The sequence below is a fragment of the Balaenoptera borealis genome, assembly GCF_965194805.1.
Source record: "Balaenoptera borealis genome assembly, chromosome: 8".
Taxonomy (NCBI): Eukaryota; Metazoa; Chordata; class Mammalia; order Artiodactyla; family Balaenopteridae; genus Balaenoptera; species Balaenoptera borealis.
In genome coordinates, this window is record NC_138865.1 from 96,245,056 (window position 1) to 96,258,213 (window position 13,158).

At 41.9% G+C, this 13,158-nt stretch overlaps 2 long non-coding RNA genes across 2 annotated transcripts in view; one reads left to right on the top strand and one right to left on the bottom strand.

Annotated features, from left to right (window-relative positions):
* The window catches only part of LOC309634296, a 514,820-nt gene that overhangs the window by 486,387 nt on the left and 15,275 nt on the right, over window positions 1-13,158 (top strand). The window lies entirely within an intron of this gene.
* LOC309634334 overlaps window positions 1-13,158 on the bottom strand; it is a 135,400-nt gene that overhangs the window by 22,273 nt on the left and 99,969 nt on the right. The window lies entirely within an intron of this gene.

Consider the following 13,158-nt stretch of genomic DNA (forward strand, 5'->3'; position numbering starts at 1 on the left):
TCTGGATTAGAGCAGGTAGACAATCAAGCCTGACCTGTTAAAACATCAAGTGTAACTTTCAAGAGGTCTTCTTTACAGTGATAGGGGTTGTGTTACCCAGGGACAGTAGTCAGTTGTTTTGTGGAACCTTTCCGTCTATTCAGCTCCGACATCTGGCTCCCAGGACACCTGATATAGAGAATGCTGAAAGCAAAGTAGCATGGTAACTCAAGGCTTCTGCTACTCAGAGCAAGAGCTTTCATGTAATCTCATAAAACTTGCAAAAGCTGCTAGCTCATTCCTGAGACAGCCATCCTCTCTCCCATCTACTTGGAGAGGAGAAGGAAATCCAGTGTTGGTCACCCCTTCCAAAGAGGGAGCCAAGGAAATGCTCCCAAATATCCCCCAGTCTCAGGAGAGCAGAGACCTTCCTGGGAGGGAGAACAGGGGAGCTCTTCACAGCGTACTCTGAGGGTGGGCTTGGGCTAATGTGATGCCCACCAGCAGGTCCCCACTCTGCAAGCACTCTCCTCTCACAGCAGATCCCCCCGCCCATCTTCCCTTGCAAATGCAGAGATTGAGGGCAGGTTACATGAAAGAAAAGGGGTTCAGGGTGATGGTTAGACTAGAAAGTGAGCCTAGTGGACAAAACGACACTATCCTACCAATCACACCCCTACCAGCATTTCTGCCTTCGCCCAGGTTCCCACAGGTAGAAAGAGAAACCTGTAGACACCAAGTCCCTGATGAAATCAGCATAAAACTTGGCCGCAAACACGTAGGCTTTAATCTAATCCCCTGACTGATCATTGGCTGCCTTTTCAAGAAGTAAGTTAGACTTGGGTACAATAGTTGAGACCTCTCGACTTTAAAGAAGTGGAAAGAGGAACTATCAGGCATGGAATCGCCCTTCAAGCCTCCTTTGTGTGTGAGAAGCTCAGAGCAGACCTCCAGATCCTGGAGGCACCAACATGTGGTCCCATCTCCTCTCAGCAGAAGCTCCGAGCTCCCTCTTCCCAGGCCCTTCAGCTGAGGATGGGCTGCTCAGAATACCTGCTCATGTGAGTCCTAGGGCTCGACAGGGGCAGCGCCTTAGGGGACAGGGTGCTTGCTACTGTGCCACATATTTAGTTAGAGCAGAGGTCAGTCTCGCCCAGCAGTGCCTCAAATCCAACCCCTTCCTAGTCAAGCTTCTTGGGAGGGGCCTTACACAGCTACATGCTGCTTATAATCCCAGGTGGGCTACAATCTAATTTATTTGGCTCTCAGAGGCCCCTTCCTTTCTACTTGGAGGTCCAAAATACCGAGAGCACCTCCTTAGCCCAAAGCAACAAGAAGCCCACAACCCCTCCATTAGTAAGTGCAATCAGACCTCAGGGAACATGGCACTGTCCCGAGGAGGTGCAATGTGTCACCCAACCCCAGGAAAGACAACTAGGGTCATAGAAAGAGGCAAGTGTGAACCATCCTCCGAGAGACACTGGATGGATATGGGTGAGTTTCGTGTGGCCAAGGCCTATAACTCAAGGAAGAGAAAACGAATCTTCCAAAGGACCTATCGGTTTGCCCCATTGTCTACCCCCAAAATGGTAACCTTGAAAACCCATCTTTCATCCAGTGTTATCTAAAAGGAATCCCATTTTCTTCTATGGCTTCCTTTGCTGTTTCTAAGATGCATTAACTCAACTATCATTTCATGAATTCGTAGAATATTCAGGTGTCTGGAATACATACACCCTGGAGAGGTGAGGGTTCCATATTGCATTGCCCTTAATCTGCTAGGGAGACAAATGAATCAACTGACAATTACATTTCAGAGAGATGGGGAAAACACAGGGGATACTGGTCCAGCTGTTCTGGTAGGCAGGGTGTGAGAAGGCTTTCTCTGGGGTCTAGCACAGCACGAGAATCCCAGAAGAGTCACAGCCAAGGACAATGGTTTGGAGGAGAAATGTCATTTAGATCACTAGAGGAATTAATAGCTGACCCTCACATAGTGTTTTTAAGAAGGCACTGTTTCGAGCACTTAGTATGTACTAACTCATTTTATCCTCACAGTAACCCTATGAGGTAGTATATAATTATCATCCTCGCTTTATAGCTAAAGAAACCAAGACTCAGGGATGTTAAGGAGTTTGGCTAAGGCCATGAGAATGGCATGCCTCAGATTTTCACCCAGACGGTTTGGTTCTGCAGACCATGTTCTTAGCCTGTTCCCTCTATGGCCTCTACTACAATGATAAAAATCTCAAATCTGGAGCCAGAAAGCAGAGAATGAACAATGAAGTATGAAAGGAGGAGCAGGGACTTTGTATACTATACTAAGTCCTTATTTCTCAAATAGGGGTGCAGATATTGCCAAGGGTATGTGATGATTGGTCAGGGGACATGACAAGCCATCATCCATTATTTTGTAAGTATAAATGTATAGAAAAATATCTCAAGTTTGTACTCTAAAATTATTTTGTTGACACACCACACAAAAGCAACAACAGTCAGCTACTTGATCCTACAAGCTGCATTCGATCCAATGTTTTGTTTATTACACAGGGTTTACAAAACAAAATATGCTTAATTCTATTTCTTACTAATGAATTCCCTGATAATGCAAAAGTACAGAAAATTGTTCTCTGTGTGTATGTGTATGTGATTTGGGGCTTATTATTTTCATTTATTTTAAAGTGAATGATCTTGAGTTTGAGAATATTTATCAGCCATTAAAAACTGGAAGTTTTAAGCATTAACTTGAAAGTGGTAAAAACTCTGCAAAATGAGCAAAATCTAGAAATAACCTGAAATCACTGACCAAGAAAGCCATGGCCCTGCCTCACTACATACTTCATAGGAGGAAAATGGTAGCACTAATCAATGACACTTAATGAACAGATAGTTTATTTCAGAAGATAGCTTTAAAAGTCTGTGCTTAAATGCTTCTTAAAATATGTACCTTGCTGTTGCATGATTTTCTCACTTCAAGGGCTTAAACTTTGATGTATCTTGTGTTAAGAAAACTTTCAGCCATAAAAGCATAACTACATATGTATTTGGCATTAATTTTTTTTTATTACTGCAACTTTTGTAGGATAATTATCTGAACTTTTTGAACCACGAAGCATATTTTAGATGGGACCAATATGATGAAAAAAATCAAGCAAACAAAATATGCTTAACATTTCTTTTGAGTTCAATATCAAAAATCATCTTGGGGGACTTCTCTGGTGGCGCAGTGGTTAAGAATCCGCCTGCCAATGCAGGCGACACGGGTTCGAGCCCTGATCCGGGAAGATCCCACATGCTACAGAGCAACTAAGCCCGTGCGTCACAACTACCGAGGCTGCGAGCCACAACTACTGAGTCCGCGTGCCTAGAGCCCATGCTCCACAACAAGAGATGTCACCGCAATGAGAAGCCTGTGCACCACAATGAAAAGTAGCCCCCACTCGCTGCAACTAGAGAACGCCCACACAGCAATGAAGACCAAAGCAGCCAAAAATAAATAAATAAGCGAAGAAATTAATTAATTAATTTAAAAAAAAAGAAAATCAACTGACCAAAAAAAAAAAAAAAATCATTTTGAAAGATGAAACACAAGTAACAGGGGGAAAGATACGGCCAAATCAAGTTAAGGTCAAAAAGAGGCAACCATGCTGAAAAAGTGTCACTATTGAATGATACTATCACACACTGTTTTTTAAGGTGCTCAGAAATATATTCTTGAACAAGTGGTTGAAAAACTGAAATTAATTTGATTCTTTAATGTCTAACTATATAAGACACTGATGCTGGTTTTGTGGTCCTTTTATTTGCTTTTCCTATATTATTTTTAGATTGAAAATATTTGGATTAAAATATTTGTTTGCAAAGAGTGACATGATATAAACATTTTCAAAATAATATATAAATTTAAAAATAAGTTTGTATACATATAAAATATATACATACACACATACACATATGAGTTGTGTGCTCAGATCAAAACCACCATGCACCCTCGAATACATTAGTCACGTTTGTATTATTCTCTGAGAATGCATCACCCAAAAAATACATCTCGTGAATTTCACAGTATGTTCGATGGAGTAGAAAACTGACAAATCTTATTTAATAAAGAAAGTGGTGTGAATATTCATCTCAAGATAAAGCCAAAATGAAATGAGATGTAGCTTTGAAAACCTACTCTACTCTGCAAAATGTATATTTGTTTAACCCAAGAAATAATTGAGGCGTGATTTTCTAATGAAGGACTAAATGGGTCTTTTTGTCATAGAAGGGGAGAAATATAACAGAGAGTGGGAACCTGTATAAAGTGAAGGATTTCATTGTTTTCCTCCATGATTAGATAGTGGTCCACAAATTTTGGTTCTCTGGATGTACAAACATGTTCAAACATTCTATGAACAAATGAAAAACAAAACTGAAGATTTATTGACGTTTGGCAATTGAACGATGAGGATTAATTTGGGAATTTTGTTTTTGAGAATCTTATTCCACTTACATGTGATGAAAGTTACAAGAGTAATAGGAAAATGAAGAACACTCCCCGTCATGCTTCTCTGGAGAGACCGTATACTTTATCATCCAAATCAGTAATGGAAATGGGTCCTATGACTTGAGACTGAAACTTGGCCCTATTTAGTAACATGCCAGGACAATGTCATAAACCATGACTTTTGAAGTACTCCAATAAATTCTGCCACTATATATTTTGCCCTATACCCCCAGACATCTCACCCCCAAAAACAACAACAAAAAAGAATGAAAAGGAAAAAAGAAAAAGAAAATATAATACAGCACCATTTCCCTGTATGATGGTTAATTTTATGTGTCAACTTGACCAGGACATGGGTGCCCAGATATCTGGCTAAACATTATTTATGGGTGTGTCTGTGAGGGTGTTTCTGGATGAGATTAGCATCTGAATTGGCAGACTGAGTAAAGCAAGTTGCCCTCCCCAATGTGAGTGAACCTCATCCAAGTTGTGGAGGGTCTGAATAGCACAGAAGGGTGGAGGAAGGAAGAACTGGCTCTCTGCCTGTTTGAGCTGGGACATCAGTCTTTTCCTGCACTTGGACTAGGAATTATACCTTTGGCTCCCCTGGTTCTCAGGCCTAGGGTCTCGGACTGGAACTATATCACTGGCTTTCCTGGGCCTCCAGGTTACAGACTGCAGATTGTGGGGTTTCTCAGCCTCAGTAATCTCATTAGGCATTTTCTTATAATCAATCAATATCTTTCTCTCTCTCTCTCCCCACCCCCATATATATATATATATATATATATATATATATATATAGAGAGAGAGAGAGAGAGAGAGAGAGAGATATATAGAGATATATATATATATATACACACACACACACATATATAGAATATATATATTCTCTCTCTCTCTATATATATATATACGCACACATATATAGAGAGAATATATATATTCTATTTCTCTGGAGAATCTTAATACACCCTGAGATAGTGAAAGATATTGACAAGTGGACAATTCAGATGGTTCCCTTCCCTTCCATCCCTTCCGTCTCTGATCTTGTACCACATGGTTGTATTTACCTGCTTCAATCCTTGGGAGTATTTCTCTGGAAGAGTTTGAAAAGAATGCCATAGGCAGATGGGAATCACTGAAGGAGTACAGACCAGAGAGAGGCCTCACAAGATTTGATTCTAGAGCAGTCACTCATTCTTGCTGCAGGGAAACTGATGGAGAGAGGCGGGGTAAAAATTGAGACATGGATTCAACTGATGTGGTCAGTTGTCCAGGTGAGAAATCATGAGAACCAGAGCTCAGAACCTGAATATGAGTGGAAAATATATTAAAGGTATGAAGACGCTTTAACATTTCAGGTTAGAAGTGGCTTTGGTCAACCATGGAAACTCTTTCTAACCTGGTTCTCTATAACTTGATGTCTAAGCTACTCCTAGTCAATTGACTCTGTTTCAAGGCTCCAGTTCCAAATTTCTATTGGCAAGGAACTGAAGTGTCAAAGAATACCTGCTTTATATTTATTTGAGGCCAGAAGATGGGTTTACCAGATATTAATGTGGCAATCCAGACCTATTTCCAGGTAATGGGGTATTCAGAAAATGGAAGTATGGCACGTTTTCTTTAGTAAACATCTGCATATGAAATAGGAATTGGGTTCTAAGCATAGCACAGGAGGAAGAAGAAAAGTGAAATGGAAGGAAATTAACATTTGTTAAAAGGTGGCCATTGTGCAAGGCACTTTGCACATCTGTTGCTTGTGACCTTTCCCCTGAGGTAGAACAATTCTTCCTGCTTTATAGATGGAGAGAGGTAAATTTCCCACAGTTATGTGGCTGTTAACATAGGATTCAAGATTCCAAACAGGTATATCTGTCTTGAAAATACAAGCTTGTCCCGGCTTCTGCGAGACGCTGTTTGACCTAGCATGCAGGGATGACTAGCTTTGGGACCACCCCTCTTGGAATAACATTTTGCTTCCTGGCAAGAAAACAGGAAGCCCCCAATATAGTCTCTAACTAGCCTCTTTCTGGAACAAGTAGGTCTTCCTCAAGTTCTTTTCATGATTAAATTGTATCCCTAAAGGCCCCAAATTAGGTCACTTGTATCTGTGAGTTCCAGTTCCACTTCACCTATTTAATTAACAAACTTTAATCCAGTGCCTTCCATATGCCAAGCCCTAGGCCATGCTACAGGCTATATCAAGGCTGACCCTGCCCTCAAGGAGCTCTCAGCATAGAAGAGAGGAGACATGGGTATAAATAATCACGATGCAAGGCAAACATAGTATCATGTTAAAGATACATCTGGAGTGATATGGAAATTTTAGAAGAGATCATCCAAGGAAAACTTCGTGGGTAAAAAGACATTTGGGCTGGGCTGGAAGGATACACTGAAATTCAATGTATGGCATTGGTGTAAGGTGTCCCAGGTGGGGAAAAGTATAAATGGAGGCCCAGAGGCTGGTAATCAGGAGCATGGGTGGGCAGGGAACAGCAAGTAGCAGTGTAGCGATGCTGAGGCCCCAGCCAAAGGCGGTGAGACTCAGGTGCTGGATGTTTTTCCCCATTCTGACACTGACATTTGAGAGTTTGATTGGGTTCCCGGCTATTCTCAGGAACGGCTGTGGCAGTCTTCAAGGCTGGTGCAAGGCTGAGGCTTTCTATCTCTGTGCAGACTTTTTCCTTTTGATGAGCCCCTGGCCATGGGAAATCCACCTCATCTCCTGGTACTGTTATCAAACCTCATACTTGCATTTAAAATGGGGTCAAAAAAGAAGAGAAGAAAAGGGCAATTGATTTGTATGTTTCAGTCTTTTCCTCAGGAACACGCTGAGCTTTCACTCTGGGGTGACTGCAAAAGAGACCCTGCCTGTGATTAGATCTGTCAGGCAGTGGCTGTGTTATGCCGGGTACCTGGGGAAATGAAACCACGGGCAATTGCCAATGTCTGCGTGCCGGGGAGCTGTCTGCCTGCAGCACAATAATAGGCCAGTTTGTTTGCATGTGTACAGGAGCCACGGGGCAGGGGGATTTTTGATTTGAATCAGGGTTGGACAGATGCTAAGGGCCCTTCTTAAATCTCAGATTATATGACTCTGTATATATGGACAGATGCACACCATGAAATGATGCTTAAGTGTATGTAGAGTCAAGAGGAAGGTCCTCATTTTACCCCTTGTCTTGATCATACGCATTCCAAATACCACGCAGCTACCAGAGTGGCACTTCCAAAACATAAATCTGACCACATCACCCTCCCTTTCTTGCTTAGAAACCTTCAATGCCCCCCCACAGTTATCTAGAGGATGAAGCCCAAGCCACCCAAGACTTGCCATGACCTGGCCTCAGCTCACTTCTCCAGCTTTAGTCTCCACATTCCCCATGTCACACTTTATGGTCCAGCCACAGTGGGCTGTTTGCAGCTCCTGCACACATCCACCTGTTCACATTGCTTCGCTGAACCCTGCCCCCTTTCCCGCACCCCTCCCTCCACCTCTCTCTCGCTCTTTCTCTCACAGGTCTATAATGTCTTTCTCAATCTTCTTGCCCAGGTAACAGCCCCCCTCCCACTTCTTTTAAAGACTCAGCTAAGTTCTTATTTCCTTCAGAAACCCTCCTTGACTGCACTAGTCTCAGAGTGGTGCCCATATGTCTATCTCGTCCTTAGACCATTGTATTCTAAACTACCTGCTTCTACGAATCCGTCTGTAAACTGTAACCTCCTCAAGGTCAGGTACTTGATTGTTTGTATCTGTGACCCTCTAATGTCGAGCACAATGCCTGGCACAGTGCTGCACACAGTGACTGTTAGTTGCAAAAGTATCAGGTGAGATGGATGGATGGATGGATGGATGGATGGATGGATGGATGGATGGACGGACGGACGGATGGATGGATTGATGGAAGATGGAAATGCGTCTACAAAGTAGATACATTCCAGGATTCTCTTTCCAACCTTGATGGGATGATTAATTTTGTGTGTCAACTTGACTGGACCAACGGCTGCTGAGATAGCTGGCTAAAAATGATTTCCAAGTGCATCTGTGAGAGCGTTTCTGGAAGAGATGAGCATTTGAATTGGTGGCCTGAGTAAAGTAGATGACCCCCTCCAATGTAGGCGGGCATCATCCAATCCACTGAGGGGCTCGAAAGAACAAAGAGGTGGAGGAAGGTTGAATTCTTTCTCTGCCTGGTTGCATGAGCTGAGTCAAAGGTCTTCTCCTGCCTTCAGCACTTCTGCCTCTCAGGCCTTCAGATTCAGACTGGAACCTCACCACTGTCTCTCCAGCTCTCAGCTTCTGAACTGCATTACCACCTCTCCTGGGTCTCTAGCTTGCAGACAACAGATTGTGAGAGTCTTTGCCTCCATGGTCACAAGGAATCAATACCTTATAATAACTGTAGTATAAATAAATAGGATATATGTATCCGATTGGTTCTGTTTTTCTGGAGAACCCTGACTAATACACTCGGCAAGGTGTTATTTTCTTTAATTTTACAGAAGGAGCTACCGTGACACCAAAAGGCAAATATCACACAGCTAACGCTAACCTTTAAAACTGAATTTGGAATCCCCTTTTCCTACCCTAGTGCTCATTCATGTCCTTTGGCACCTTTCAGTGACGAAGTACCCATTGCTTCTCGAATCCTGAATTGCCTAGATTTAGAATTCTACAGCTCAAGCAAACCTAAAAGAAGATTCATCCTACCCGATCCTCCTATTTTCTCTTCTTAGTAGATAATTAAGAGCTAGAAGTGGTCAAGTGACTTGACACCTCATTCATCCTTCAACATCCTGCTCAGTCATAACCACGATTATCATCCTAAGTAAATGTAGAGTTACGGCCGTGATCTATGCTGCTGAGAAGAAGGTAGACACAACAAGAGCCTACGATGCAATAAAGGAAACTAACCGAATCAGCACTCTGATGAGGAGCTAATTAATCATTAAATAAATATTCATTGACTAAATACTATGTGCCAGTGACTCTCCTAAGTGCTGAGTACATAACAGTAAGTAAACAGTCTAAGTCCCTGCTGTGTGGACCTTACATGTTAATGGGAGGGAAGAGACAATAAATACATGATGAACTAGATGCTATTTTGGAGAGGGATAATAGACATGAACTGGCAAAGAGAAGGGAGTAGTCCAAGAAGTACAAAGAGCATAGACAAGAGCAAAGGAGGAGCATAGAAGGTTTGAGGACCCAAAAGATTTCTATGATTGGAACATGGAGATGAGAGTGTCCCCAGAAGAGACCAGAGATGATTAGTCAGGTCTCAGATCATGCTAAGCCTGGGTCATGTCGAATTTGTATTACATCCTCAGGGCAAGAAAAATCACTGATGTGTTTTAAATAGGAAGTGGCCTGATTAGAAGGATATGTGTGTGTTTTAAATATCTGGTTGCTGTGTAGAAAATTGTTGGGAAGGGAACAGTAGTAACTCTGAAGAGATAAATTAGGAAGCTATCCCAGTAGTTCAGGTGAGAGACAATGGTGGCCTAGACTTGGATGGGGCAAGGAAAAATGAAGAGGAGCATTAGGAGATGTCAGGGTTGACACCTACATTTCTGTCTTGCATTTGGGTAGTTGATTATGCCACTCAGTGAGAGCAATGACACCAGGAGAGGAACATATTTGGAATTGGAAGAGTCAGCAGTCCAAGAATAAAGTTTTGGACATGTCATGGTTGAGATGCTTATGAGGCATCAGAGTGGAGGTATCAAGTAATCAGTTAGGTTATATGAATCTACAGTTCACAACAGATTGGAGCTGGAAATGTAAGTCTAGGAATCTTGAAATATGGAGAGAGTACATGAAGCTATGGGAATGGATGAGTTCACCTAGGGAAAGACGGAGAAGATGAGAAAAGTCCCAAAGAACTCCAACATGAAGAGGAGTCATCAAAGGAGACAGAAGCAGAAGCAAAGGGGTAAAAGAGGAGATTGTAATGTTCCAGAGGCTAAGGAAGGAGAAAGTTTCAGGGAGGAAGGAGTGTTGAGTGCTGCGGAGATTTCAAATACGGTGCTGGCTGAAGACTGTCCATTGGATTTGCAACAAGGTGGTTATTGATCACCTTATCAAAGGCAATTCTAAAGGAGCTAGATGGATAGAATGGGTTGAAGAGTGGATGGTAGGTGAGCATGTCTAGATACCACGTTACCACTTTTTTGAAGAGCTGGCTGTGAAAGAAAGTAGTTTCTATCGTAAATGTGCTTAAGTGATGAATTTTGGTTTTTTATTCAATATCTATCCACATTGCTGGGCTGTAAACTTCTTAAGATCAGGCAATAACATCTTTCTTGTTTACTTCTGCATATTCAAGAACTTTCACACTTCTCAATTCATGGTTAATCTTAGTAATATTTGATAAGTAAATGAATAAAAATGAGTAAATAAGGATTTAGGGAATATCTTGAACAACTATTTTTGGGAAAATGATAAAGTTGCATTTAGAATATATTCATGTCATTGGAAGTTAATTTGTTGGAAGCAACTATATTGCCATGCTCTGTCACTATCAGGGAGAGACTTTAGGCTGAAAAAACCATAGTCCCTGCTCTGCCATTTTTGGGAAGAGAATTCCACTCTGACTGTTGTTTCCTTGAGACTTGCCCTTTTTGTCTCTCATGCTGTTGCCTTAATTCCAGCCTTTATTATGCCTCACTTATTCTAATGCAATTTTTAAGGGCTCTATGCACCATAATCCCTTTGCTGCTATCTGTAAATCAAAAACAAAACAACACCAAACAGTAAAACCAGAGCTTATGCATATGCTGATATTAAAAGAACTTGTCTCTGTATTTCACTGCTTGCAAAATTCTGGATAAATCATGTAGCAGACACAGGCTCATTCACCCATGCATTATTGGCACCCTAAGCATGAGCTTAACCCACCTACTGAGGAATTTATTATTCCTCCAGGCTTGCCTCTCTCCAGTTCACCCTCTTCCAGAGTGATACTAACATACAGATGCAATCTTTTCACGTGAAATCCTTCATTGGCTCTTCATGACCTATAGGACAAAGTTCATTCTCCTTAGCCTGGCTTACAAGGTTTTCCATTTTATGATCCCTGGAAATTTCCTGGTCTCATCCTTTGCCACAATACAGATGTACTCCAGCCATTCTGTATTGTTCATAGTTCCCTGAATACCTCTTGGGATCTCACAGATTCCTGCATTTGCATGACCTGATCTCTCTGCCTGGAATCTCTCTCCAACTTCACGCACCTTCCTCCATCTCTCCAGACTCAGATAAAAATCACCTGCTCTCTTAGGCCTTCACAGAGTCTTGGTTAGGTGCCCCTCTGTGCCATTGCATCACATTCTGGTTTTGCCTAATCTACCTACTATATTGAAACTGACCTCATCTCTTTCCCACACGACTCCTCCTAATAGTGACAGCCAACATTCATTGACCCTTTAATGAGCTTTACGTGTGTCATCTCATATAATTCTCACAACAACCCTATGAAGAAGGTACTATCAATATTGTATTTCACATGTGACAAAGTTAAGACCTAGTGTGACTTGTCCAAGGTCACACATATAGCAAGAGATAGACCAGGAATTTGAACCAAACTATCTGACACTGAAATCCCTACTCTTAACCATTGCACTAGACTGTGAACTTCTTGAGGGCAAGGAGTGAACCTCATTCATCTATATGTTCCCAGATCTTTGCACTAGATTTGGAACAATGAGAAGTTGGTGGACGTTTGTTGTATGAAAAGAATGAATGAATAAATTTACTTCATTATAGATTATTTCTCTTATCTCCTAGACGTTGTTAGGAAAATTAGATTTGTGCATTTTTTTCTAATGAGAGAGTTCAAAATAGAAAGGAGTCTAGCATAAATCAGAAGGGTGAAAGCACTGGAAGCCTTTCCACATGGATGAGGAATTAGGTTTGTTTGGTCTCGTGTCAAGAGCTTGAATTAGGGCCAAGGGAAGAAAGTATCAGGGAAATAGTTTTTACTCACTGGGAATTAAAACAATTTCTCTTCCAGAGCTGTATAAAGAGGGCATGGGCTGCCCAGTAAGGGGATGAGATCCCCATTCCTGGGGGGTGTGCAAGCAGAGGCTGAAGGGCCACTGGATGAGATGTTGCAGAGAAATTTTAATGATCTAATGAGGCATTTTATTGGATGACCTTGGAGCTCTTTTCCATCCAGAAGTCATATGAGTCTATGAAATAGAAAAAGGAAGGGGAAAGGGAAAGAACTAAAATTGGAACAGATGAAGCAATATTTTTTAATTTTCCTGTTGGTGTAACTGAAAGTCTAAGTTTATGGAAGAGCAACGTTTGTGAGGATTTATCTATCAAATCGAAGAGAACAGGCAGATGGAAATAAGCTAATTGAAAGAACTTACTATGAGGACCTTTCTCTTTAAGGGACTGATTCTGCCCCAGTTTTCTTCTACCCTTGAGGCTCCTCATTTCCACCACCTACACTGGAGGTGACTTTCCTGGGAGTGGTGGGCTTCTGTGAAATGGTAACAGGGAGAAATAGAAATGGGCACCCCTACAGTGGGCCTGTTTTGAGGGGAGAAGAGACAGGCAGAGGGAAAAACCTCCAGCAGAGGAGAGATGGAAGAAATGAAGGGGAATCCCACGCTGGCTGGTGGGATCGAACTTTGTGAGGAAATTCTGCCCTTCTGTAGAGGTATCAGAATTAAGG